This window comes from Phyllobates terribilis, unplaced genomic scaffold (genome assembly GCF_046119375.1).
Source record: "Phyllobates terribilis strain yellow unplaced genomic scaffold, ASM4611937v1 Scaffold_769__1_contigs__length_694716, whole genome shotgun sequence".
Classification (NCBI taxonomy): Eukaryota; Metazoa; Chordata; class Amphibia; order Anura; family Dendrobatidae; genus Phyllobates; species Phyllobates terribilis.
The window spans coordinates 151,560-178,866 of NW_027363529.1; the positions used below are offsets into that span (position 1 = coordinate 151,560).

Here is a 27,307-nt window from a genome sequence, read left to right on the forward strand (position 1 = left end):
CAGCAGCAGCAGCAGGAGAGGTATGTAATCAGGAGCCCTCCTGCTAAGGGTAGACAGCTGCTCGTTCCACCCCACCCCCCGCCTTAATTGGTTCTCCTCCCTTCCAACGGTGTTGAGGCGGGTGGGAACAGCAGGGGGTGAAGGTGCTGTGTTTAAAGAGGTGGAGTTATGCAGATCTAAAACGCGTGGATTGCAGCAGCAGCAAGCCGAAAAGTGCAGGCATGTAAGGGATCTAGAGGTTGACAACATGTCTTCTTAACGGGAGTCCAGGAGCTCATCTCCACAAATGGACTTTTTAGGATCCTTGGGTGGCTCCGTAGTTTGAAACCAATTCTGGTTATCGCTTCTCGGCCTTTTGGCTAAGATCAAGTGTAGTATCTGTTCTTATCAGTTTAATATCTGATACGTCCCCTATCTGGGGACCATATATTAAATGGATTTTTAGAACAGGGAGATGGAAAAAGAGCTTGCTCTGTCCACTCCACGCATTGACCTGGTATTGCAGTATCTCCAGGACCGGTGCACCCCTTCTTTAATGCAGTTTCTAAAATCAGAAAGAATTGAATTCAATGTTTTTTGTTCATTTTGCTTGTTTGTCGGATTTTGGGATGGACTCTTTGGCTCTGCTTTTCTTCTCCTCATTGGATTTTTCATGTTCAAAGTTGCAGAAGCCAGATTACAAGCTCATTTTGGTTCAACTTCAGCAACTGTGCATTGCATTGCCATGTAATGTGATGCAATGCTATCTTTCTAGCTCTCCCTTTCTACTTCCTTTTGGATAAACAGACATATTAGGCAAGCATTTTGGAGCTTTCACCTAAATAACTACAGGTGGTGAGATAAGCTGCACAATATAATTGACCTTTCAGTATATTGTTGCACACACACCATCTATTTAGCAAATGCCCTTGTTATCAACAGCAGCCTTTTAAACTCACCCGAGCTAACAGGTATGTGCGCTGGTTACACTGCTGCGCTTAAAATTTCTTTTTTGGTTTGCTACAATGCCTTTTCTGAAACGTTGTCTCCTTCTGCTGGAACACTGACTTCTTTCATTTAATGCCTGCAGACTATAAAAGAGAACCCAACCCAAAAAGTTTGGTTGATTAGTCTGTGGCATTCTGTTAAACTGTTGCTTATGGCGGTCTCTGTGAGCTTCTCAGCGACATTCAGCCAGCCAGGTATCCTGCCTGCAGTAGATGGAATGTGGCAATGGAACGCTGGCTGCGCGTGTCATAATAGGCTCTGAGCCTTTATATACCTGTGCACAGCAGCAGCCACCTTCAGTCTGCTGCTGGACAGCCAGCAGCAGCAGCAGCAGCAGGAGAGGTATGTAATCAGGAGCCCTCCTGCTAAGGGTAGACAGCTGCTCGTTCCACCCCACCCCCCGCCTTAATTGGTTCTCCTCCCTTCCAACGGTGTTGAGGCGGGTGGGAACAGCAGGGGGTGAAGGTGCTGTGTTTAAAGAGGTGGAGTTATGCAGATCTAAAACGCGTGGATTGCAGCAGCAGCAAGCCGAAAAGTGCAGGCATGTAAGGGATCTAGAGGTTGACAACATGTCTTCTTAACGGGAGTCCAGGAGCTCATCTCCACAAATGGACTTTTTAGGATCCTTGGGTGGCTCCGTAGTTTGAAACCAATTCTGGTTATCGCTTCTCGGCCTTTTGGCTAAGATCAAGTGTAGTATCTGTTCTTATCAGTTTAATATCTGATACGTCCCCTATCTGGGGACCATATATTAAATGGATTTTTAGAACAGGGAGATGGAAAAAGAGCTTGCTCTGTCCACTCCACGCATTGACCTGGTATTGCAGTATCTCCAGGACCGGTGCACCCCTTCTTTAATGCAGTTTCTAAAATCAGAAAGAATTGAATTCAATGTTTTTTGTTCATTTTGCTTGTTTGTCGGATTTTGGGATGGACTCTTTGGCTCTGCTTTTCTTCTCCTCATTGGATTTTTCATGTTCAAAGTTGCAGAAGCCAGATTACAAGCTCATTTTGGTTCAACTTCAGCAACTGTGCATTGCATTGCCATGTAATGTGATGCAATGCTATCTTTCTAGCTCTCCCTTTCTACTTCCTTTTGGATAAACAGACATATTAGGCAAGCATTTTGGAGCTTTCACCTAAATAACTACAGGTGGTGAGATAAGCTGCACAATATAATTGACCTTTCAGTATATTGTTGCACACACACCATCTATTTAGCAAATGCCCTTGTTATCAACAGCAGCCTTTTAAACTCACCCGAGCTAACAGGTATGTGCGCTGGTTACACTGCTGCGCTTAAAATTTCTTTTTTGGTTTGCTACAATGCCTTTTCTGAAACGTTGTCTCCTTCTGCTGGAACACTGACTTCTTTCATTTAATGCCTGCAGACTATAAAAGAGAACCCAACCCAAAAAGTTTGGTTGATTAGTCTGTGGCATTCTGTTAAACTGTTGCTTATGGCGGTCTCTGTGAGCTTCTCAGCGACATTCAGCCAGCCAGGTATCCTGCCTGCAGTAGATGGAATGTGGCAATGGAACGCTGGCTGCGCGTGTCATAATAGGCTCTGAGCCTTTATATACCTGTGCACAGCAGCAGCCACCTTCAGTCTGCTGCTGGACAGCCAGCAGCAGCAGCAGCAGCAGGAGAGGTATGTAATCAGGAGCCCTCCTGCTAAGGGTAGACAGCTGCTCGTTCCACCCCACCCCCCGCCTTAATTGGTTCTCCTCCCTTCCAACGGTGTTGAGGCGGGTGGGAACAGCAGGGGGTGAAGGTGCTGTGTTTAAAGAGGTGGAGTTATGCAGATCTAAAACGCGTGGATTGCAGCAGCAGCAAGCCGAAAAGTGCAGGCATGTAAGGGATCTAGAGGTTGACAACATGTCTTCTTAACGGGAGTCCAGGAGCTCATCTCCACAAATGGACTTTTTAGGATCCTTGGGTGGCTCCGTAGTTTGAAACCAATTCTGGTTATCGCTTCTCGGCCTTTTGGCTAAGATCAAGTGTAGTATCTGTTCTTATCAGTTTAATATCTGATACGTCCCCTATCTGGGGACCATATATTAAATGGATTTTTAGAACAGGGAGATGGAAAAAGAGCTTGCTCTGTCCACTCCACGCATTGACCTGGTATTGCAGTATCTCCAGGACCGGTGCACCCCTTCTTTAATGCAGTTTCTAAAATCAGAAAGAATTGAATTCAATGTTTTTTGTTCATTTTGCTTGTTTGTCGGATTTTGGGATGGACTCTTTGGCTCTGCTTTTCTTCTCCTCATTGGATTTTTCATGTTCAAAGTTGCAGAAGCCAGATTACAAGCTCATTTTGGTTCAACTTCAGCAACTGTGCATTGCATTGCCATGTAATGTGATGCAATGCTATCTTTCTAGCTCTCCCTTTCTACTTCCTTTTGGATAAACAGACATATTAGGCAAGCATTTTGGAGCTTTCACCTAAATAACTACAGGTGGTGAGATAAGCTGCACAATATAATTGACCTTTCAGTATATTGTTGCACACACACCATCTATTTAGCAAATGCCCTTGTTATCAACAGCAGCCTTTTAAACTCACCCGAGCTAACAGGTATGTGCGCTGGTTACACTGCTGCGCTTAAAATTTCTTTTTTGGTTTGCTACAATGCCTTTTCTGAAACGTTGTCTCCTTCTGCTGGAACACTGACTTCTTTCATTTAATGCCTGCAGACTATAAAAGAGAACCCAACCCAAAAAGTTTGGTTGATTAGTCTGTGGCATTCTGTTAAACTGTTGCTTATGGCGGTCTCTGTGAGCTTCTCAGCGACATTCAGCCAGCCAGGTATCCTGCCTGCAGTAGATGGAATGTGGCAATGGAACGCTGGCTGCGCGTGTCATAATAGGCTCTGAGCCTTTATATACCTGTGCACAGCAGCAGCCACCTTCAGTCTGCTGCTGGACAGCCAGCAGCAGCAGCAGCAGCAGGAGAGGTATGTAATCAGGAGCCCTCCTGCTAAGGGTAGACAGCTGCTCGTTCCACCCCACCCCCCGCCTTAATTGGTTCTCCTCCCTTCCAACGGTGTTGAGGCGGGTGGGAACAGCAGGGGGTGAAGGTGCTGTGTTTAAAGAGGTGGAGTTATGCAGATCTAAAACGCGTGGATTGCAGCAGCAGCAAGCCGAAAAGTGCAGGCATGTAAGGGATCTAGAGGTTGACAACATGTCTTCTTAACGGGAGTCCAGGAGCTCATCTCCACAAATGGACTTTTTAGGATCCTTGGGTGGCTCCGTAGTTTGAAACCAATTCTGGTTATCGCTTCTCGGCCTTTTGGCTAAGATCAAGTGTAGTATCTGTTCTTATCAGTTTAATATCTGATACGTCCCCTATCTGGGGACCATATATTAAATGGATTTTTAGAACAGGGAGATGGAAAAAGAGCTTGCTCTGTCCACTCCACGCATTGACCTGGTATTGCAGTATCTCCAGGACCGGTGCACCCCTTCTTTAATGCAGTTTCTAAAATCAGAAAGAATTGAATTCAATGTTTTTTGTTCATTTTGCTTGTTTGTCGGATTTTGGGATGGACTCTTTGGCTCTGCTTTTCTTCTCCTCATTGGATTTTTCATGTTCAAAGTTGCAGAAGCCAGATTACAAGCTCATTTTGGTTCAACTTCAGCAACTGTGCATTGCATTGCCATGTAATGTGATGCAATGCTATCTTTCTAGCTCTCCCTTTCTACTTCCTTTTGGATAAACAGACATATTAGGCAAGCATTTTGGAGCTTTCACCTAAATAACTACAGGTGGTGAGATAAGCTGCACAATATAATTGACCTTTCAGTATATTGTTGCACACACACCATCTATTTAGCAAATGCCCTTGTTATCAACAGCAGCCTTTTAAACTCACCCGAGCTAACAGGTATGTGCGCTGGTTACACTGCTGCGCTTAAAATTTCTTTTTTGGTTTGCTACAATGCCTTTTCTGAAACGTTGTCTCCTTCTGCTGGAACACTGACTTCTTTCATTTAATGCCTGCAGACTATAAAAGAGAACCCAACCCAAAAAGTTTGGTTGATTAGTCTGTGGCATTCTGTTAAACTGTTGCTTATGGCGGTCTCTGTGAGCTTCTCAGCGACATTCAGCCAGCCAGGTATCCTGCCTGCAGTAGATGGAATGTGGCAATGGAACGCTGGCTGCGCGTGTCATAATAGGCTCTGAGCCTTTATATACCTGTGCACAGCAGCAGCCACCTTCAGTCTGCTGCTGGACAGCCAGCAGCAGCAGCAGCAGCAGGAGAGGTATGTAATCAGGAGCCCTCCTGCTAAGGGTAGACAGCTGCTCGTTCCACCCCACCCCCCGCCTTAATTGGTTCTCCTCCCTTCCAACGGTGTTGAGGCGGGTGGGAACAGCAGGGGGTGAAGGTGCTGTGTTTAAAGAGGTGGAGTTATGCAGATCTAAAACGCGTGGATTGCAGCAGCAGCAAGCCGAAAAGTGCAGGCATGTAAGGGATCTAGAGGTTGACAACATGTCTTCTTAACGGGAGTCCAGGAGCTCATCTCCACAAATGGACTTTTTAGGATCCTTGGGTGGCTCCGTAGTTTGAAACCAATTCTGGTTATCGCTTCTCGGCCTTTTGGCTAAGATCAAGTGTAGTATCTGTTCTTATCAGTTTAATATCTGATACGTCCCCTATCTGGGGACCATATATTAAATGGATTTTTAGAACAGGGAGATGGAAAAAGAGCTTGCTCTGTCCACTCCACGCATTGACCTGGTATTGCAGTATCTCCAGGACCGGTGCACCCCTTCTTTAATGCAGTTTCTAAAATCAGAAAGAATTGAATTCAATGTTTTTTGTTCATTTTGCTTGTTTGTCGGATTTTGGGATGGACTCTTTGGCTCTGCTTTTCTTCTCCTCATTGGATTTTTCATGTTCAAAGTTGCAGAAGCCAGATTACAAGCTCATTTTGGTTCAACTTCAGCAACTGTGCATTGCATTGCCATGTAATGTGATGCAATGCTATCTTTCTAGCTCTCCCTTTCTACTTCCTTTTGGATAAACAGACATATTAGGCAAGCATTTTGGAGCTTTCACCTAAATAACTACAGGTGGTGAGATAAGCTGCACAATATAATTGACCTTTCAGTATATTGTTGCACACACACCATCTATTTAGCAAATGCCCTTGTTATCAACAGCAGCCTTTTAAACTCACCCGAGCTAACAGGTATGTGCGCTGGTTACACTGCTGCGCTTAAAATTTCTTTTTTGGTTTGCTACAATGCCTTTTCTGAAACGTTGTCTCCTTCTGCTGGAACACTGACTTCTTTCATTTAATGCCTGCAGACTATAAAAGAGAACCCAACCCAAAAAGTTTGGTTGATTAGTCTGTGGCATTCTGTTAAACTGTTGCTTATGGCGGTCTCTGTGAGCTTCTCAGCGACATTCAGCCAGCCAGGTATCCTGCCTGCAGTAGATGGAATGTGGCAATGGAACGCTGGCTGCGCGTGTCATAATAGGCTCTGAGCCTTTATATACCTGTGCACAGCAGCAGCCACCTTCAGTCTGCTGCTGGACAGCCAGCAGCAGCAGCAGCAGCAGGAGAGGTATGTAATCAGGAGCCCTCCTGCTAAGGGTAGACAGCTGCTCGTTCCACCCCACCCCCCGCCTTAATTGGTTCTCCTCCCTTCCAACGGTGTTGAGGCGGGTGGGAACAGCAGGGGGTGAAGGTGCTGTGTTTAAAGAGGTGGAGTTATGCAGATCTAAAACGCGTGGATTGCAGCAGCAGCAAGCCGAAAAGTGCAGGCATGTAAGGGATCTAGAGGTTGACAACATGTCTTCTTAACGGGAGTCCAGGAGCTCATCTCCACAAATGGACTTTTTAGGATCCTTGGGTGGCTCCGTAGTTTGAAACCAATTCTGGTTATCGCTTCTCGGCCTTTTGGCTAAGATCAAGTGTAGTATCTGTTCTTATCAGTTTAATATCTGATACGTCCCCTATCTGGGGACCATATATTAAATGGATTTTTAGAACAGGGAGATGGAAAAAGAGCTTGCTCTGTCCACTCCACGCATTGACCTGGTATTGCAGTATCTCCAGGACCGGTGCACCCCTTCTTTAATGCAGTTTCTAAAATCAGAAAGAATTGAATTCAATGTTTTTTGTTCATTTTGCTTGTTTGTCGGATTTTGGGATGGACTCTTTGGCTCTGCTTTTCTTCTCCTCATTGGATTTTTCATGTTCAAAGTTGCAGAAGCCAGATTACAAGCTCATTTTGGTTCAACTTCAGCAACTGTGCATTGCATTGCCATGTAATGTGATGCAATGCTATCTTTCTAGCTCTCCCTTTCTACTTCCTTTTGGATAAACAGACATATTAGGCAAGCATTTTGGAGCTTTCACCTAAATAACTACAGGTGGTGAGATAAGCTGCACAATATAATTGACCTTTCAGTATATTGTTGCACACACACCATCTATTTAGCAAATGCCCTTGTTATCAACAGCAGCCTTTTAAACTCACCCGAGCTAACAGGTATGTGCGCTGGTTACACTGCTGCGCTTAAAATTTCTTTTTTGGTTTGCTACAATGCCTTTTCTGAAACGTTGTCTCCTTCTGCTGGAACACTGACTTCTTTCATTTAATGCCTGCAGACTATAAAAGAGAACCCAACCCAAAAAGTTTGGTTGATTAGTCTGTGGCATTCTGTTAAACTGTTGCTTATGGCGGTCTCTGTGAGCTTCTCAGCGACATTCAGCCAGCCAGGTATCCTGCCTGCAGTAGATGGAATGTGGCAATGGAACGCTGGCTGCGCGTGTCATAATAGGCTCTGAGCCTTTATATACCTGTGCACAGCAGCAGCCACCTTCAGTCTGCTGCTGGACAGCCAGCAGCAGCAGCAGCAGCAGGAGAGGTATGTAATCAGGAGCCCTCCTGCTAAGGGTAGACAGCTGCTCGTTCCACCCCACCCCCCGCCTTAATTGGTTCTCCTCCCTTCCAACGGTGTTGAGGCGGGTGGGAACAGCAGGGGGTGAAGGTGCTGTGTTTAAAGAGGTGGAGTTATGCAGATCTAAAACGCGTGGATTGCAGCAGCAGCAAGCCGAAAAGTGCAGGCATGTAAGGGATCTAGAGGTTGACAACATGTCTTCTTAACGGGAGTCCAGGAGCTCATCTCCACAAATGGACTTTTTAGGATCCTTGGGTGGCTCCGTAGTTTGAAACCAATTCTGGTTATCGCTTCTCGGCCTTTTGGCTAGGATCAGGTGCAGTGATCTAACGGTTGCTGCCTTGGTCTCGGCTAGGAGGTGCCTGGGGTACCCGACTTGTTGGCCTTGGGGGATCGCTCTCTCTTAACGGAGGGAGCTTCACCCCCTTGCAGCTATTGGCAGGTCGGCTTAGTCCCCGGACAACGGGGAGCGATCGCGTCTTGTCTTCGGGGCGACCCGAGGAAATAAGGGCGTTTTCCTTTGCTGAGCTTTATCGCTTAGTGGGCTGTGTAAGTTCTTGGGGTACCCCTCCCTCGGTCTTGGGTTTGTTCCTGCTTTTGTGGGATTCATTCCCTTGTTACTATTGGGGGAGGGCTTAGTCCCTGATGGCCGAAAATGCCTTTTTCTTTTGGATTTGCGGTGGGGGAGACTCCACTGCGACAGTCCATTAGAATCATGGTGGATGAATGCCAGCGCCATGAGAAGAATCTGCAGTACATCGTGCATGAGATTCTTTTTGGGTTTTTCCACCTGGAGCGAGATAAGATCCTGTGTCTTTATGATCAGGAATTCCGTGGGCGATATACCATTTCCTTTATGGCTAAATCATGCTGTGATAATATCCATGCAGCACTGATGGTTGCGGACAAGGACGATGAGAGACTGAACGGGCTGAGCTTTGACTTTCTGTACGGTGAAGAGGAAGTACCCTTGGTGATCTTCATGTACAGCCCATTCGTCTCTGAGGGCGATATCGAAACCTTTTTGAAGCGTTACTGCAAGTCAGTGCGCTTCTCACATGATATCCTCAACTCCCAGCGCTTCTGGAATGGGAAGAGGAAATACCTGGTGAAGTTCCATCCAGATCAGAGCGGCATTGGTGGTCTTCACCACCCGCCTGCTAATTTTGCCATTGGTAATGTCAGGGGATTCCTACGCTACCCAGGAATGCCCCTTCAATGCCGGAATTGTCATGAATATGGGCATACACGAGAAAATTGCACAAGGGCTCATGTAGTCTTTTGCAACAAGTGCGGTAAGAGTGGGCACACCTCCGCCACGTGTGACTCTGAGATCGTATGTAACCTATGTGGGAAGGCAGGTCACGCCTTCAGGAATTGTCCGAGCAAAAAGACAAAAACATATGACATGTTTAAGTCAGGTCAACTGACTATCCAAGAATACTTCGGAGGGAGTATTACTACACCTGCCCCTGGACCTGGGTTGGCGCACGCTGACGGGTCCGGACCAAATCCTTCAACGGCTCCGCCAGAGGGCCCGCTGGTAGTTCCACAGAAGGACGGTCGTAGGGGTTCCATAAGATTAACCGAGGGTTCGCTCTCTGTGGAATTGATCGATGTTCTGGCTCTAGATGTTGCCGTATCTCAGAGTCAAGAGGAAGGGTCCTCATCCAGCATGAATGCACCACCGGCATTATGTGGAACTGAGGAGACCTCTAGTACCCCGATTAAGCAAGCACCCAGATTCGCCACACCATCATCGGTGATCTTGGGTAAGGGCAAAAAGGGTACGCTCCTTTATCGATCAACCAGTGTGTCGGAAAGAGAGACCTCTAGGGCGCGAAGTAAAAAGGACCCGGCTAAGACCCAGTCGAGCCCTGGTCCTCGAACCAGAAGTCGCAGTAGTTCCGTGACCAGACCAGGGGACAAGACGACCCAGAGGGATGACACCCGTTCCATAGACCAGACCGCCATGAGGACTGAAGATGCACAGGACTTGGAAAAGATGGACAGCTCCCAGCCTCTGAAAAGACAACGGGAGGACGTAAAGCAACCTGATATCCAAAGAAAACACGGATGTCGAGGTCCAGATGAGGAGCCAAAAGTGGATGATGCCTTTTTGCCTGCTTCAGATCCCGGTAATATTAATCAAATCCTGACCCCTGGAGATGCGGAGGAGGAGGTGCCGTGTATTGACTTCTTCCCATCTTCAGATCCTGATTCTTCTTAATGTCTGTTCCTCTTAAAATCTCCTCACTAAATGTGAGGTCCCTAAAGAGCCCTACACGTAGGGCTGCTTTATTTTCTTATTTAGAGACATTGGACTTTGATTTCTGCTTTCTACAAGAATGTGGTATACAGAGTAATTTAAATTATAAGGACTTAAAAGAAGACTGGAAACTGGGCGCTTCTGTGTGGTCCGGTGCTAATGACTGTCGTGCTGCCGGAGTTGGACTACTTTGCCGTGGACATTCTACCATCATTCAATCTGTGACTGAAATTATACCTGGTAGAGCTATTTTAATACATCTTGTTTTTAATGGACTTTCTTTACGTTTATTAAATGTGTACGCTCCTCCTGGGAAGCAGGAAAGGGCGGATTTACTTGAAATATTGCCATTATTTTGTGTTGGGTCAACCCCCCTGCTAGTGGGAGGAGATTTTAATTGTTTACGTGATGGGGAATCCCGGCAGGGTGGGGATGTGAATCGTAAAGACCGTACCTCCTATTTGTTGAAAAGTTTAATTGATGATTTTAGATTACAGGACTGCTGGAAGGAACTCTTGCCGGCGGATCCAGGTGTTACATGGTCCAATGGAAGAGTTTCTTCTAGAATTGATTTCATATTTGCTTCTACTGCCTTTAAACCTTGTAAATGTTTTCTTTTATCTAATTTATTCTCTGATCATAAAGTTTTATCTGTGTTTTTAGAGTTAGCAGGGGAACAAAATACCTCAAGAGGCCCATGGAGATTAAATACAACTCTCCTAGAGGATATTGATATTCAAAAGAGGTTTGTGCAGGCCTACCAGTGCTGGCAATCAAAGAGAGACCCCCGCGCCTCGATGCTGGATTGGTGGGAGAGCATTAAACCTAAGATTAAATTATTTTTTATTAAGGCAGGGAAAATGAAAGCAAAAAAGAAAAAGCAGTGGTTTTATGTTTTTAATATGAGATTACAAGTACTCTTTAAACTAAAAGAAGTTGGTATTGATGTGGATGATGATATTGCAAATCTTAAGTCTGAAATAAAAAATGCTCTTAATGAAAAAGGAAAACAAATAATTTTTAACTCCCATGTACAGCACCTGGAGGAAGGAGAGAAATGCTCCCGATTCTTTTTCAAAAAGGTAATGGGGAGGAGGGACGCAATCCTAAATCTTGAAGGTGAAAATGATATTAAGGGTATGTTAGGAAAAGCTTTTAATTTTTATCAACTTCTTTTTAACACTAAAGTTATAGATCCATCCTTTTTAGAGTATGCTATTAATTCCCTTGATTTTAAGTTAGATATTTTAGACCAGGGTATTTTATCTAGGGATCTCACCAGTGAGGAACTTTTACAGATTTTTAAGAGTTTCTCCAGTGGGAAAGCCCCTGGGGAAGACGGTCTACCGATTGAGTTTTATCTGACTTTTTGGGGAATTTTAAAGAACGATATGTTTTTATTGTTTAAAGAAGCTTTTAATACTAATAAATTACCCCCATCTTGGAGGAGAGGTCTGGTATCTTTAATATATAAAAAAGGGGATAGGAGCCAACTTAAAAACTGGCGGCCTATTACGCTTTTAAACCTTGATTATAAAATTTTAGCTAAACTTATTGCAGTCCGTTTAAAACCCTTTATAGCCAAATTAATTCACCCTAACCAGGTATGTGGTGTTCCCGGAAGAACCATAGCTGAGTCCCTCAACATAATTAGGGATACCATATGGTATTCAAAAGAGAGAAGTCAAAACCTTGCTATTTTATCCTTAGACTTTGAAAAAGCTTTTGACAGGGTATCGCATGAATTTCTTTTTATGGTTCTTAAAAAAATGGCGTTTCCAGAGAAAATTTTAACCCGCATTATGCTTTTATATCATTCTTGTTTTAGTCAAATTTCTGTAAATGGGTTTTTAACGAAGGGGGTTCCTCTATTATCAGGGGTGAAACAAGGGTGCCCTCTCTCACCACTGCTCTTTATCTGTGTTATGGAACCACTATTAACCATACTGAGAAAAGATAAAGTAATTAAAGGGGTACCTATTCCCGGGAGTAGGGGTATGCAACTTAAAGCCCTAAGTTACATGGATGATGTTACCATACTATGTCCAGATTCCACATCTCTGAGGAGGGTATTGAGAAACACACAATTTTTCTGTGAAGCCTCAGGTTTTAAATTAAATATAGATAAATGTGACTGTTTTAATGTGGGGGGATGGGACTCCTCTTTGACCCCTGGGATAGTGATACAGAAAAATCACATAAAAATTTTAGGAATTATTTTTAACCAAGCCAATGAGGGGGACCCTAACTGGGACTCTGCAATGGATAAAATAGAAAAAAAGATCTCATTGTGGAATTTAAGGAACCTTAGTATGGAAGGTAAAATTTTAATTATTAAAGCCGTTTTAATTCCCATTATGTTGTATGTTGCAATGGTGTTTCCCCCTTCCAATTTACAAATCAAGAAAGTAACAAGAATTGTTTTTATGTTTTTATGGGGTTCAAAAATGGAAAAGTTAAAAAGAGATCTGATGTATAAATGTAAATCTAATGGAGGTAAAGATGTACCCAATTTTTTTACCTTTTTCCATATAAAGTATTTCTGCTTCTGTTTTAAGGTTTTTAAATCTGATGGCATTTTTAGTTATTTTTTAAAATATGCATCAGGAATGATTTTTAAAAGGTGGTTTAGCCTACCTTTAAGTTCTCCTGTGCTCCTGTGCCCACCTAAACAGTATGTGATACTTGAGAAAACGGTCAGACTTTTAGGTCTCCAGGAATTGGAGCCTGATATATTGGGGGACCAAAGGAAGGTATCTATTGCTTGCAGACACTCTGAGGACACAATTCCTGTCTCCAATTTTTCACAGGCAAGGTCCAAAACGGTGTGGCGAAATGTGTACGGGAAATATCTTGCAAATGTACACAAGGACCTTGCCTGGGCTATCGTCCACCAGTGCCTCCCTACCCGTGAGTTTCAACATAGGCGGGGGCTGGTGGCGAGAGCCAAATGTCCAAGAGATATATGCGGGGAAAGTGAGTCTGTATTGCATCTCTTTTGGAATTGTCCTTTTGCACAGGAGGTTTGGAGAAAGGTAGGCCCACTTTTAAAATGGGCATGTGGCCTGAAAGATTTTAATCACTTTTATGTCTTTTATGGTCTTTTTAAGTGTCCAAATTTTAAACAATTCCGAGTTGCCTGGATTATTATTAATTGTTTTAAAAATGCCATGTGGAAAGTTAGAAACATTTTACTCTTCAAACATGATCATATTGATTCAACAGACTGTATAAAAATTGCTTTAAGTGAAATGTATATTTACTATCTCAGAGATAAAAAACTGTATGGAGCAAAAGAAGCGGCTTCTATGTGGTGTGTACAATTATGGAACACAATTAGTAGTAATTAAATAAACCCAAGTACATCTGTAATTATGATTTTCTTAATTGTTACATTGGTTTTATGATGGTAAATTGTGTTTTTACAAAAAACTTGAATTGATTATTATCATGTTTTATCATTTTATTGTAATGTTATAAATGTTCTTTTTTAAAACCTTTGTAAATATACTTTTGAATCAATAAAATTGCGTTGAAACCTTATCTGTTCTTATCAGTTTAATATCTGATACGTCCCCTATCTGGGGACCATATATTAAATGGATTTTTAGAACAGGGAGATGGAAAAAGAGCTTGCTCTGTCCACTCCACGCATTGACCTGGTATTGCAGTATCTCCAGGACCGGTGCACCCCTTCTTTAATGCAGTTTCTAAAATCAGAAAGAATTGAATTCAATGTTTTTTGTTCATTTTGCTTGTTTGTCGGATTTTGGGATGGACTCTTTGGCTCTGCTTTTCTTCTCCTCATTGGATTTTTCATGTTCAAAGTTGCAGAAGCCAGATTACAAGCTCATTTTGGTTCAACTTCAGCAACTGTGCATTGCATTGCCATGTAATGTGATGCAATGCTATCTTTCTAGCTCTCCCTTTCTACTTCCTTTTGGATAAACAGACATATTAGGCAAGCATTTTGGAGCTTTCACCTAAATAACTACAGGTGGTGAGATAAGCTGCACAATATAATTGACCTTTCAGTATATTGTTGCACACACACCATCTATTTAGCAAATGCCCTTGTTATCAACAGCAGCCTTTTAAACTCACCCGAGCTAACAGGTATGTGCGCTGGTTACACTGCTGCGCTTAAAATTTCTTTTTTGGTTTGCTACAATGCCTTTTCTGAAACGTTGTCTCCTTCTGCTGGAACACTGACTTCTTTCATTTAATGCCTGCAGACTATAAAAGAGAACCCAACCCAAAAAGTTTGGTTGATTAGTCTGTGGCATTCTGTTAAACTGTTGCTTATGGCGGTCTCTGTGAGCTTCTCAGCGACATTCAGCCAGCCAGGTATCCTGCCTGCAGTAGATGGAATGTGGCAATGGAACGCTGGCTGCGCGTGTCATAATAGGCTCTGAGCCTTTATATACCTGTGCACAGCAGCAGCCACCTTCAGTCTGCTGCTGGACAGCCAGCAGCAGCAGCAGCAGCAGGAGAGGTATGTAATCAGGAGCCCTCCTGCTAAGGGTAGACAGCTGCTCGTTCCACCCCACCCCCCGCCTTAATTGGTTCTCCTCCCTTCCAACGGTGTTGAGGCGGGTGGGAACAGCAGGGGGTGAAGGTGCTGTGTTTAAAGAGGTGGAGTTATGCAGATCTAAAACGCGTGGATTGCAGCAGCAGCAAGCCGAAAAGTGCAGGCATGTAAGGGATCTAGAGGTTGACAACATGTCTTCTTAACGGGAGTCCAGGAGCTCATCTCCACAAATGGACTTTTTAGGATCCTTGGGTGGCTCCGTAGTTTGAAACCAATTCTGGTTATCGCTTCTCGGCCTTTTGGCTAAGATCAAGTGTAGTATCTGTTCTTATCAGTTTAATATCTGATACGTCCCCTATCTGGGGACCATATATTAAATGGATTTTTAGAACAGGGAGATGGAAAAAGAGCTTGCTCTGTCCACTCCACGCATTGACCTGGTATTGCAGTATCTCCAGGACCGGTGCACCCCTTCTTTAATGCAGTTTCTAAAATCAGAAAGAATTGAATTCAATGTTTTTTGTTCATTTTGCTTGTTTGTCGGATTTTGGGATGGACTCTTTGGCTCTGCTTTTCTTCTCCTCATTGGATTTTTCATGTTCAAAGTTGCAGAAGCCAGATTACAAGCTCATTTTGGTTCAACTTCAGCAACTGTGCATTGCATTGCCATGTAATGTGATGCAATGCTATCTTTCTAGCTCTCCCTTTCTACTTCCTTTTGGATAAACAGACATATTAGGCAAGCATTTTGGAGCTTTCACCTAAATAACTACAGGTGGTGAGATAAGCTGCACAATATAATTGACCTTTCAGTATATTGTTGCACACACACCATCTATTTAGCAAATGCCCTTGTTATCAACAGCAGCCTTTTAAACTCACCCGAGCTAACAGGTATGTGCGCTGGTTACACTGCTGCGCTTAAAATTTCTTTTTTGGTTTGCTACAATGCCTTTTCTGAAACGTTGTCTCCTTCTGCTGGAATACTGACTTCTTTCATTTAATGCCTGCAGACTATAAAAGAGAACCCAACCCAAAAAGTTTGGTTGATTAGTCTGTGGCATTCTGTTAAACTGTTGCTTATGGCGGTCTCTGTGAGCTTCTCAGCGACATTCAGCCAGCCAGGTATCCTGCCTGCAGTAGATGGAATGTGGCAATGGAACGCTGGCTGCGCGTGTCATAATAGGCTCTGAGCCTTTATATACCTGTGCACAGCAGCAGCCACCTTCAGTCTGCTGCTGGACAGCCAGCAGCAGCAGCAGCAGCAGGAGAGGTATGTAATCAGGAGCCCTCCTGCTAAGGGTAGACAGCTGCTCGTTCCACCCCACCCCCCGCCTTAATTGGTTCTCCTCCCTTCCAACGGTGTTGAGGCGGGTGGGAACAGCAGGGGGTGAAGGTGCTGTGTTTAAAGAGGTGGAGTTATGCAGATCTAAAACGCGTGGATTGCAGCAGCAGCAAGCCGAAAAGTGCAGGCATGTAAGGGATCTAGAGGTTGACAACATGTCTTCTTAACGGGAGTCCAGGAGCTCATCTCCACAAATGGACTTTTTAGGATCCTTGGGTGGCTCCGTAGTTTGAAACCAATTCTGGTTATCGCTTCTCGGCCTTTTGGCTAAGATCAAGTGTAGTATCTGTTCTTATCAGTTTAATATCTGATACGTCCCCTATCTGGGGACCATATATTAAATGGATTTTTAGAACAGGGAGATGGAAAAAGAGCTTGCTCTGTCCACTCCACGCATTGACCTGGTATTGCAGTATCTCCAGGACCGGTGCACCCCTTCTTTAATGCAGTTTCTAAAATCAGAAAGAATTGAATTCAATGTTTTTTGTTCATTTTGCTTGTTTGTCGGATTTTGGGATGGACTCTTTGGCTCTGCTTTTCTTCTCCTCATTGGATTTTTCATGTTCAAAGTTGCAGAAGCCAGATTACAAGCTCATTTTGGTTCAACTTCAGCAACTGTGCATTGCATTGCCATGTAATGTGATGCAATGCTATCTTTCTAGCTCTCCCTTTCTACTTCCTTTTGGATAAACAGACATATTAGGCAAGCATTTTGGAGCTTTCACCTAAATAACTACAGGTGGTGAGATAAGCTGCACAATATAATTGACCTTTCAGTATATTGTTGCACACACACCATCTATTTAGCAAATGCCCTTGTTATCAACAGCAGCCTTTTAAACTCACCCGAGCTAACAGGTATGTGCGCTGGTTACACTGCTGCGCTTAAAATTTCTTTTTTGGTTTGCTACAATGCCTTTTCTGAAACGTTGTCTCCTTCTGCTGGAACACTGACTTCTTTCATTTAATGCCTGCAGACTATAAAAGAGAACCCAACCCAAAAAGTTTGGTTGATTAGTCTGTGGCATTCTGTTAAACTGTTGCTTATGGCGGTCTCTGTGAGCTTCTCAGCGACATTCAGCCAGCCAGGTATCCTGCCTGCAGTAGATGGAATGTGGCAATGGAACGCTGGCTGCGCGTGTCATAATAGGCTCTGAGCCTTTATATACCTGTGCACAGCAGCAGCCACCTTCAGTCTGCTGCTGGACAGCCAGCAGCAGCAGCAGCAGGAGAGGTATGTAATCAGGAGCCCTCCTGCTAAGGGTAGACAGCTGCTCGTTCCACCCCACCCCCCGCCTTAATTGGTTCTCCTCCCTTCCAACGGTGTTGAGGCGGGTGGGAACAGCAGGGGGTGAAGGTGCTGTGTTTAAAGAGGTGGAGTTATGCAGATCTAAAACGCGTGGATTGCAGCAGCAGCAAGCCGAAAAGTGCAGGCATGTAAGGGATCTAGAGGTTGACAACATGTCTTCTTAACGGGAGTCCAGGAGCTCATCTCCACAAATGGACTTTTTAGGATCCTTGGGTGGCTCCGTAGTTTGAAACCAATTCTGGTTATCGCTTCTCGGCCTTTTGGCTAAGATCAAGTGTAGTATCTGTTCTTATCAGTTTAATATCTGATACGTCCCCTATCTGGGGACCATATATTAAATGGATTTTTAGAACAGGGAGATGGAAAAAGAGCTTGCTCTGTCCACTCCACGCATTGACCTGGTATTGCAGTATCTCCAGGACCGGTGCACCCCTTCTTTAATGCAGTTTCTAAAATCAGAAAGAATTGAATTCAATGTTTTTTGTTCATTTTGCTTGTTTGTCGGATTTTGGGATGGACTCTTTGGCTCTGCTTTTCTTCTCCTCATTGGATTTTTCATGTTCAAAGTTGCAGAAGCCAGATTACAAGCTCATTTTGGTTCAACTTCAGCAACTGTGCATTGCATTGCCATGTAATGTGATGCAATGCTATCTTTCTAGCTCTCCCTTTCTACTTCCTTTTGGATAAACAGACATATTAGGCAAGCATTTTGGAGCTTTCACCTAAATAACTACAGGTGGTGAGATAAGCTGCACAATATAATTGACCTTTCAGTATATTGTTGCACACACACCATCTATTTAGCAAATGCCCTTGTTATCAACAGCAGCCTTTTAAACTCACCCGAGCTAACAGGTATGTGCGCTGGTTACACTGCTGCGCTTAAAATTTCTTTTTTGGTTTGCTACAATGCCTTTTCTGAAACGTTGTCTCCTTCTGCTGGAACACTGACTTCTTTCATTTAATGCCTGCAGACTATAAAAGAGAACCCAACCCAAAAAGTTTGGTTGATTAGTCTGTGGCATTCTGTTAAACTGTTGCTTATGGCGGTCTCTGTGAGCTTCTCAGCGACATTCAGCCAGCCAGGTATCCTGCCTGCAGTAGATGGAATGTGGCAATGGAACGCTGGCTGCGCGTGTCATAATAGGCTCTGAGCCTTTATATACCTGTGCACAGCAGCAGCCACCTTCAGTCTGCTGCTGGACAGCCAGCAGCAGCAGCAGCAGCAGGAGAGGTATGTAATCAGGAGCCCTCCTGCTAAGGGTAGACAGCTGCTCGTTCCACCCCACCCCCCGCCTTAATTGGTTCTCCTCCCTTCCAACGGTGTTGAGGCGGGTGGGAACAGCAGGGGGTGAAGGTGCTGTGTTTAAAGAGGTGGAGTTATGCAGATCTAAAACGCGTGGATTGCAGCAGCAGCAAGCCGAAAAGTGCAGGCATGTAAGGGATCTAGAGGTTGACAACATGTCTTCTTAACGGGAGTCCAGGAGCTCATCTCCACAAATGGACTTTTTAGGATCCTTGGGTGGCTCCGTAGTTTGAAACCAATTCTGGTTATCGCTTCTCGGCCTTTTGGCTAAGATCAAGTGTAGTATCTGTTCTTATCAGTTTAATATCTGATACGTCCCCTATCTGGGGACCATATATTAAATGGATTTTTAGAACAGGGAGATGGAAAAAGAGCTTGCTCTGTCCACTCCACGCATTGACCTGGTATTGCAGTATCTCCAGGACCGGTGCACCCCTTCTTTAATGCAGTTTCTAAAATCAGAAAGAATTGAATTCAATGTTTTTTGTTCATTTTGCTTGTTTGTCGGATTTTGGGATGGACTCTTTGGCTCTGCTTTTCTTCTCCTCATTGGATTTTTCATGTTCAAAGTTGCAGAAGCCAGATTACAAGCTCATTTTGGTTCAACTTCAGCAACTGTGCATTGCATTGCCATGTAATGTGATGCAATGCTATCTTTCTAGCTCTCCCTTTCTACTTCCTTTTGGATAAACAGACATATTAGGCAAGCATTTTGGAGCTTTCACCTAAATAACTACAGGTGGTGAGATAAGCTGCACAATATAATTGACCTTTCAGTATATTGTTGCACACACACCATCTATTTAGCAAATGCCCTTGTTATCAACAGCAGCCTTTTAAACTCACCCGAGCTAACAGGTATGTGCGCTGGTTACACTGCTGCGCTTAAAATTTCTTTTTTGGTTTGCTACAATGCCTTTTCTGAAACGTTGTCTCCTTCTGCTGGAATACTGACTTCTTTCATTTAATGCCTGCAGACTATAAAAGAGAACCCAACCCAAAAAGTTTGGTTGATTAGTCTGTGGCATTCTGTTAAACTGTTGCTTATGGCGGTCTCTGTGAGCTTCTCAGCGACATTCAGCCAGCCAGGTATCCTGCCTGCAGTAGATGGAATGTGGCAATGGAACGCTGGCTGCGCGTGTCATAATAGGCTCTGAGCCTTTATATACCTGTGCACAGCAGCAGCCACCTTCAGTCTGCTGCTGGACAGCCAGCAGCAGCAGCAGCAGCAGGAGAGGTATGTAATCAGGAGCCCTCCTGCTAAGGGTAGACAGCTGCTCGTTCCACCCCACCCCCCGCCTTAATTGGTTCTCCTCCCTTCCAACGGTGTTGAGGCGGGTGGGAACAGCAGGGGGTGAAGGTGCTGTGTTTAAAGAGGTGGAGTTATGCAGATCTAAAACGCGTGGATTGCAGCAGCAGCAAGCCGAAAAGTGCAGGCATGTAAGGGATCTAGAGGTTGACAACATGTCTTCTTAACGGAAGTCCAGGAGCTCATCTCCACAAATGGACTTTTTAGGATCCTTGGGTGGCTCCGTAGTTTGAAACCAATTCTGGTTATCGCTTCTCGGCCTTTTGGCTAAGATCAAGTGTAGTATCTGTTCTTATCAGTTTAATATCTGATACGTCCCCTATCTGGGGACCATATATTAAATGGATTTTTAGAACAGGGAGATGGAAAAAGAGCTTGCTCTGTCCACTCCACGCATTGACCTGGTATTGCAGTATCTCCAGGACCGGTGCACCCCTTCTTTAATGCAGTTTCTAAAATCAGAAAGAATTGAATTCAATGTTTTTTGTTCATTTTGCTTGTTTGTCGGATTTTGGGATGGACTCTTTGGCTCTGCTTTTCTTCTCCTCATTGGATTTTTCATGTTCAAAGTTGCAGAAGCCAGATTACAAGCTCATTTTGGTTCAACTTCAGCAACTGTGCATTGCATTGCCATGTAATGTGATGCAATGCTATCTTTCTAGCTCTCCCTTTCTACTTCCTTTTGGATAAACAGACATATTAGGCAAGCATTTTGGAGCTTTCACCTAAATAACTACAGGTGGTGAGATAAGCTGCACAATATAATTGACCTTTCAGTATATTGTTGCACACACACCATCTATTTAGCAAATGCCCTTGTTATCAACAGCAGCCTTTTAAACTCACCCGAGCTAACAGGTATGTGCGCTGGTTACACTGCTGCGCTTAAAATTTCTTTTTTGGTTTGCTACAATGCCTTTTCTGAAACGTTGTCTCCTTCTGCTGGAACACTGACTTCTTTCATTTAATGCCTGCAGACTATAAAAGAGAACCCAACCCAAAAAGTTTGGTTGATTAGTCTGTGGCATTCTGTTAAACTGTTGCTTATGGCGGTCTCTGTGAGCTTCTCAGCGACATTCAGCCAGCCAGGTATCCTGCCTGCAGTAGATGGAATGTGGCAATGGAACGCTGGCTGCGCGTGTCATAATAGGCTCTGAGCCTTTATATACCTGTGCACAGCAGCAGCCACCTTCAGTCTGCTGCTGGACAGCCAGCAGCAGCAGCAGCAGCAGGAGAGGTATGTAATCAGGAGCCCTCCTGCTAAGGGTAGACAGCTGCTCGTTCCACCCCACCCCCCGCCTTAATTGGTTCTCCTCCCTTCCAACGGTGTTGAGGCGGGTGGGAACAGCAGGGGGTGAAGGTGCTGTGTTTAAAGAGGTGGAGTTATGCAGATCTAAAACGCGTGGATTGCAGCAGCAGCAAGCCGAAAAGTGCAGGCATGTAAGGGATCTAGAGGTTGACAACATGTCTTCTTAACGGAAGTCCAGGAGCTCATCTCCACAAATGGACTTTTTAGGATCCTTGGGTGGCTCCGTAGTTTGAAACCAATTCTGGTTATCGCTTCTCGGCCTTTTGGCTAAGATCAAGTGTAGTATCTGTTCTTATCAGTTTAATATCTGATACGTCCCCTATCTGGGGACCATATATTAAATGGATTTTTAGAACAGGGAGATGGAAAAAGAGCTTGCTCTGTCCACTCCACGCATTGACCTGGTATTGCAGTATCTCCAGGACCGGTGCACCCCTTCTTTAATGCAGTTTCTAAAATCAGAAAGAATTGAATTCAATGTTTTTTGTTCATTTTGCTTGTTTGTCGGATTTTGGGATGGACTCTTTGGCTCTGCTTTTCTTCTCCTCATTGGATTTTTCATGTTCAAAGTTGCAGAAGCCAGATTACAAGCTCATTTTGGTTCAACTTCAGCAACTGTGCATTGCATTGCCATGTAATGTGATGCAATGCTATCTTTCTAGCTCTCCCTTTCTACTTCCTTTTGGATAAACAGACATATTAGGCAAGCATTTTGGAGCTTTCACCTAAATAACTACAGGTGGTGAGATAAGCTGCACAATATAATTGACCTTTCAGTATATTGTTGCACACACACCATCTATTTAGCAAATGCCCTTGTTATCAACAGCAGCCTTTTAAACTCACCCGAGCTAACAGGTATGTGCGCTGGTTACACTGCTGCGCTTAAAATTTCTTTTTTGGTTTGCTACAATGCCTTTTCTGAAACGTTGTCTCCTTCTGCTGGAACACTGACTTCTTTCATTTAATGCCTGCAGACTATAAAAGAGAACCCAACCCAAAAAGTTTGGTTGATTAGTCTGTGGCATTCTGTTAAACTGTTGCTTATGGCGGTCTCTGTGAGCTTCTCAGCGACATTCAGCCAGCCAGGTATCCTGCCTGCAGTAGATGGAATGTGGCAATGGAACGCTGGCTGCGCGTGTCATAATAGGCTCTGAGCCTTTATATACCTGTGCACAGCAGCAGCCACCTTCAGTCTGCTGCTGGACAGCCAGCAGCAGCAGCAGCAGCAGGAGAGGTATGTAATCAGGAGCCCTCCTGCTAAGGGTAGACAGCTGCTCGTTCCACCCCACCCCCCGCCTTAATTGGTTCTCCTCCCTTCCAACGGTGTTGAGGCGGGTGGGAACAGCAGGGGGTGAAGGTGCTGTGTTTAAAGAGGTGGAGTTATGCAGATCTAAAACGCGTGGATTGCAGCAGCAGCAAGCCGAAAAGTGCAGGCATGTAAGGGATCTAGAGGTTGACAACATGTCTTCTTAACGGGAGTCCAGGAGCTCATCTCCACAAATGGACTTTTTAGGATCCTTGGGTGGCTCCGTAGTTTGAAACCAATTCTGGTTATCGCTTCTCGGCCTTTTGGCTAAGATCAAGTGTAGTATCTGTTCTTATCAGTTTAATATCTGATACGTCCCCTATCTGGGGACCATATATTAAATGGATATTTAGAACAGGGAGATGGAAAAAGAGCTTGCTCTGTCCACTCCACGCATTGACCTGGTATTGCAGTATCTCCAGGACCGGTGCACCCCTTCTTTAATGCAGTTTCTAAAATCAGAAAGAATTGAATTCAATGTTTTTTGTTCATTTTGCTTGTTTGTCGGATTTTGGGATGGACTCTTTGGCTCTGCTTTTCTTCTCCTCATTGGATTTTTCATGTTCAAAGTTGCAGAAGCCAGATTACAAGCTCATTTTGGTTCAACTTCAGCAACTGTGCATTGCATTGCCATGTAATGTGATGCAATGCTATCTTTCTAGCTCTCCCTTTCTACTTCCTTTTGGATAAACAGACATATTAGGCAAGCATTTTGGAGCTTTCACCTAAATAACTACAGGTGGTGAGATAAGCTGCACAATATAATTGACCTTTCAGTATATTGTTGCACACACACCATCTATTTAGCAAATGCCCTTGTTATCAACAGCAGCCTTTTAAACTCACCCGAGCTAACAGGTATGTGCGCTGGTTACACTGCTGCGCTTAAAATTTCTTTTTTGGTTTGCTACAATGCCTTTTCTGAAACGTTGTCTCCTTCTGCTGGAACACTGACTTCTTTCATTTAATGCCTGCAGACTATAAAAGAGAACCCAACCCAAAAAGTTTGGTTGATTAGTCTGTGGCATTCTGTTAAACTGTTGCTTATGGCGGTCTCTGTGAGCTTCTCAGCGACATTCAGCCAGCCAGGTATCCTGCCTGCAGTAGATGGAATGTGGCAATGGAACGCTGGCTGCGCGTGTCATAATAGGCTCTGAGCCTTTATATACCTGTGCACAGCAGCAGCCACCTTCAGTCTGCTGCTGGACAGCCAGCAGCAGCAGCAGCAGCAGGAGAGGTATGTAATCAGGAGCCCTCCTGCTAAGGGTAGACAGCTGCTCGTTCCACCCCACCCCCCGCCTTAATTGGTTCTCCTCCCTTCCAACGGTGTTGAGGCGGGTGGGAACAGCAGGGGGTGAAGGTGCTGTGTTTAAAGAGGTGGAGTTATGCAGATCTAAAATGCGTGGATTGCAGCAGCAGCAAGCCGAAAAGTGCAGGCATGTAAGGGATCTAGAGGTTGACAACATGTCTTCTTAACGGGAGTCCAGGAGCTCATCTCCACAAATGGACTTTTTAGGATCCTTGGGTGGCTCCGTAGTTTGAAACCAATTCTGGTTATCGCTTCTCGGCCTTTTGGCTAAGATCAAGTGTAGTATCTGTTCTTATCAGTTTAATATCTGATACGTCCCCTATCTGGGGACCATATATTAAATGGATTTTTAGAACAGGGAGATGGAAAAAGAGCTTGCTCTGTCCACTCCACGCATTGACCTGGTATTGCAGTATCTCCAGGACCGGTGCACCCCTTCTTTAATGCAGTTTCTAAAATCAGAAAGAATTGAATTCAATGTTTTTTGTTCATTTTGCTTGTTTGTCGGATTTTGGGATGGACTCTTTGGCTCTGCTTTTCTTCTCCTCATTGGATTTTTCATGTTCAAAGTTGCAGAAGCCAGATTACAAGCTCATTTTGGTTCAACTTCAGCAACTGTGCATTGCATTGCCATGTAATGTGATGCAATGCTATCTTTCTAGCTCTCCCTTTCTACTTCCTTTTGGATAAACAGACATATTAGGCAAGCATTTTGGAGCTTTCACCTAAATAACTACACGTGGTGAGATAAGCTGCACAATATAATTGACCTTTCAGTATATTGTTGCACACACACCATCTATTTAGCAAATGCCCTTGTTATCAACAGCAGCCTTTTAAACTCACCCGAGCTAACAGGTATGTGCGCTGGTTACACTGCTGCGCTTAAAATTTCTTTTTTGGTTTGCTACAATGCCTTTTCTGAAACGTTGTCTCCTTCTGCTGGAACACTGACTTCTTTCATTTAATGCCTGCAGACTATAAAAGAGAACCCAACCCAAAAAGTTTGGTTGATTAGTCTGTGGCATTCTGTTAAACTGTTGCTTATGGCGGTCTCTGTGAGCTTCTCAGCGACATTCAGCCAGCCAGGTATCCTGCCTGCAGTAGATGGAATGTGGCAATGGAACGCTGGCTGCGCGTGTCATAATAGGCTCTGAGCCTTTATATACCTGTGCACAGCAGCAGCCACCTTCAGTCTGCTGCTGGACAGCCAGCAGCAGCAGCAGCAGCAGGAGAGGTATGTAATCAGGAGCCCTCCTGCTAAGGGTAGACAGCTGCTCGTTCCACCCCACCCCCCGCCTTAATTGGTTCTCCTCCCTTCCAACGGTGTTGAGGCGGGTGGGAACAGCAGGGGGTGAAGGTGCTGTGTTTAAAGAGGTGGAGTTATGCAGATCTAAAACGCGTGGATTGCAGCAGCAGCAAGCCGAAAAGTGCAGGCATGTAAGGGATCTAGAGGTTGACAACATGTCTTCTTAACGGGAGTCCAGGAGCTCATCTCCACAAATGGACTTTTTAGGATCCTTGGGTGGCTCCGTAGTTTGAAACCAATTCTGGTTATCGCTTCTCGGCCTTTTGGCTAAGATCAAGTGTAGTATCTGTTCTTATCAGTTTAATATCTGATACGTCCCCTATCTGGGGACCATATATTAAATGGATTTTTAGAACAGGGAGATGGAAAAAGAGCTTGCTCTGTCCACTCCACGCATTGACCTGGTATTGCAGTATCTCCAGGACCGGTGCACCCCTTCTTTAATGCAGTTTCTAAAATCAGAAAGAATTGAATTCAATGTTTTTTGTTCATTTTGCTTGTTTGTCGGATTTTGGGATGGACTCTTTGGCTCTGCTTTTCTTCTCCTCATTGGATTTTTCATGTTCAAAGTTGCAGAAGCCAGATTACAAGCTCATTTTGGTTCAACTTCAGCAACTGTGCATTGCATTGCCATGTAATGTGATGCAATGCTATCTTTCTAGCTCTCCCTTTCTACTTCCTTTTGGATAAACAGACATATTAGGCAAGCATTTTGGAGCTTTCACCTAAATAACTACAGGTGGTGAGATAAGCTGCACAATATAATTGACCTTTCAGTATATTGTTGCACACACACCATCTATTTAGCAAATGCCCTTGTTATCAACAGCAGCCTTTTAAACTCACCCGAGCTAACAGGTATGTGCGCTGGTTACACTGCTGCGCTTAAAATTTCTTTTTTGGTTTGCTACAATGCCTTTTCTGAAACGTTGTCTCCTTCTGCTGGAACACTGACTTCTTTCATTTAATGCCTGCAGACTATAAAAGAGAACCCAACCCAAAAAGTTTGGTTGATTAGTCTGTGGCATTCTGTTAAACTGTTGCTTATGGCGGTCTCTGTGAGCTTCTCAGCGACATTCAGCCAGCCAGGTATCCTGCCTGCAGTAGATGGAATGTGGCAATGGAACGCTGGCTGCGCGTGTCATAATAGGCTCTGAGCCTTTATATACCTGTGCACAGCAGCAGCCACCTTCAGTCTGCTGCTGGACAGCCAGCAGCAGCAGCAGCAGGAGAGGTATGTAATCAGGAGCCCTCCTGCTAAGGGTAGACAGCTGCTCGTTCCACCCCACCCCCCGCCTTAATTGGTTCTCCTCCCTTCCAACGGTGTTGAGGCGGGTGGGAACAGCAGGGGGTGAAGGTGCTGTGTTTAAAGAGGTGGAGTTATGCAGATCTAAAACGCGTGGATTGCAGCAGCAGCAAGCCGAAAAGTGCAGGCATGTAAGGGATCTAGAGGTTGACAACATGTCTTCTTAACGGGAGTCCAGGAGCTCATCTCCACAAATGGACTTTTTAGGATCCTTGGGTGGCTCCGTAGTTTGAAACCAATTCTGGTTATCGCTTCTCGGCCTTTTGGCTAAGATCAAGTGTAGTATCTGTTCTTATCAGTTTAATATCTGATACGTCCCCTATCTGGGGACCATATATTAAATGGATTTTTAGAACAGGGAGATGGAAAAAGAGCTTGCTCTGTCCATTCCACGCATTGACCTGGTATTGCAGTATCTCCAGGACCGGTGCACCCCTTCTTTAATGCAGTTTCTAAAATCAGAAAGAATTGAATTCAATGTTTTTTGTTCATTTTGCTTGTTTGTCGGATTTTGGGATGGACTCTTTGGCTCTGCTTTTCTTCTCCTCATTGGATTTTTCATGTTCAAAGTTGCAGAAGCCAGATTACAAGCTCATTTTGGTTCAACTTCAGCAACTGTGCATTGCATTGCCATGTAATGTGATGCAATGCTATCTTTCTAGCTCTCCCTTTCTACTTCCTTTTGGATAAACAGACATATTAGGCAAGCATTTTGGAGCTTTCACCTAAATAACTACAGGTGGTGAGATAAGCTGCACAATATAATTGACCTTTCAGTATATTGTTGCA

General features: G+C 44.3%; 17 non-coding genes across 17 annotated transcripts; all 17 read left to right on the forward strand.

Moving 5' to 3' along the window:
• Nucleotides 1-339: 339 nt before the first annotated feature.
• Nucleotides 340-530, forward strand: LOC141239126 (U2 spliceosomal RNA). The gene has a single exon (XR_012304535.1). It is a non-coding gene; the product is annotated as a U2 spliceosomal RNA (small nuclear RNA).
• A 1,118-nt stretch (nt 531-1,648) lies between these two features.
• On the forward strand, nt 1,649-1,839 carry LOC141239127 (U2 spliceosomal RNA). The gene has a single exon (XR_012304536.1). It is a non-coding gene; the product is annotated as a U2 spliceosomal RNA (small nuclear RNA).
• A 1,118-nt stretch (nt 1,840-2,957) lies between these two features.
• On the forward strand, nt 2,958-3,148 carry LOC141239129 (U2 spliceosomal RNA). Its single transcript, XR_012304538.1, has one exon. It is a non-coding gene; the product is annotated as a U2 spliceosomal RNA (small nuclear RNA).
• Nucleotides 3,149-4,266: 1,118 nt separating this feature from the next.
• On the forward strand, nt 4,267-4,457 carry LOC141239130 (U2 spliceosomal RNA). Its single transcript, XR_012304539.1, has one exon. It is a non-coding gene; the product is annotated as a U2 spliceosomal RNA (small nuclear RNA).
• Nucleotides 4,458-5,575: 1,118 nt separating this feature from the next.
• On the forward strand, nt 5,576-5,766 carry LOC141239131 (U2 spliceosomal RNA). Its single transcript, XR_012304540.1, has one exon. It is a non-coding gene; the product is annotated as a U2 spliceosomal RNA (small nuclear RNA).
• A 1,118-nt stretch (nt 5,767-6,884) lies between these two features.
• LOC141239132 (U2 spliceosomal RNA) lies at nt 6,885-7,075 on the forward strand. Its single transcript, XR_012304541.1, has one exon. It is a non-coding gene; the product is annotated as a U2 spliceosomal RNA (small nuclear RNA).
• Nucleotides 7,076-13,683: 6,608 nt separating this feature from the next.
• Nucleotides 13,684-13,872, forward strand: LOC141239485 (U2 spliceosomal RNA). Its single transcript, XR_012304880.1, has one exon. It is a non-coding gene; the product is annotated as a U2 spliceosomal RNA (small nuclear RNA).
• A 1,118-nt stretch (nt 13,873-14,990) lies between these two features.
• On the forward strand, nt 14,991-15,181 carry LOC141239133 (U2 spliceosomal RNA). Its single transcript, XR_012304542.1, has one exon. It is a non-coding gene; the product is annotated as a U2 spliceosomal RNA (small nuclear RNA).
• Nucleotides 15,182-16,299: 1,118 nt separating this feature from the next.
• Nucleotides 16,300-16,490, forward strand: LOC141239134 (U2 spliceosomal RNA). Its single transcript, XR_012304543.1, has one exon. It is a non-coding gene; the product is annotated as a U2 spliceosomal RNA (small nuclear RNA).
• A 1,115-nt stretch (nt 16,491-17,605) lies between these two features.
• Nucleotides 17,606-17,796, forward strand: LOC141239135 (U2 spliceosomal RNA). The gene has a single exon (XR_012304544.1). It is a non-coding gene; the product is annotated as a U2 spliceosomal RNA (small nuclear RNA).
• Nucleotides 17,797-18,914: 1,118 nt separating this feature from the next.
• On the forward strand, nt 18,915-19,105 carry LOC141239137 (U2 spliceosomal RNA). The gene has a single exon (XR_012304545.1). It is a non-coding gene; the product is annotated as a U2 spliceosomal RNA (small nuclear RNA).
• A 1,118-nt stretch (nt 19,106-20,223) lies between these two features.
• On the forward strand, nt 20,224-20,414 carry LOC141239138 (U2 spliceosomal RNA). The gene has a single exon (XR_012304546.1). It is a non-coding gene; the product is annotated as a U2 spliceosomal RNA (small nuclear RNA).
• A 1,118-nt stretch (nt 20,415-21,532) lies between these two features.
• LOC141239139 (U2 spliceosomal RNA) lies at nt 21,533-21,723 on the forward strand. Its single transcript, XR_012304547.1, has one exon. It is a non-coding gene; the product is annotated as a U2 spliceosomal RNA (small nuclear RNA).
• A 1,118-nt stretch (nt 21,724-22,841) lies between these two features.
• Nucleotides 22,842-23,032, forward strand: LOC141239449 (U2 spliceosomal RNA). Its single transcript, XR_012304847.1, has one exon. It is a non-coding gene; the product is annotated as a U2 spliceosomal RNA (small nuclear RNA).
• A 1,118-nt stretch (nt 23,033-24,150) lies between these two features.
• Nucleotides 24,151-24,341, forward strand: LOC141239141 (U2 spliceosomal RNA). Its single transcript, XR_012304549.1, has one exon. It is a non-coding gene; the product is annotated as a U2 spliceosomal RNA (small nuclear RNA).
• Nucleotides 24,342-25,459: 1,118 nt separating this feature from the next.
• LOC141239142 (U2 spliceosomal RNA) lies at nt 25,460-25,650 on the forward strand. Its single transcript, XR_012304550.1, has one exon. It is a non-coding gene; the product is annotated as a U2 spliceosomal RNA (small nuclear RNA).
• A 1,115-nt stretch (nt 25,651-26,765) lies between these two features.
• On the forward strand, nt 26,766-26,956 carry LOC141239442 (U2 spliceosomal RNA). The gene has a single exon (XR_012304840.1). It is a non-coding gene; the product is annotated as a U2 spliceosomal RNA (small nuclear RNA).
• The last annotated feature ends 351 nt before the right edge of the window (nt 26,957-27,307 follow it).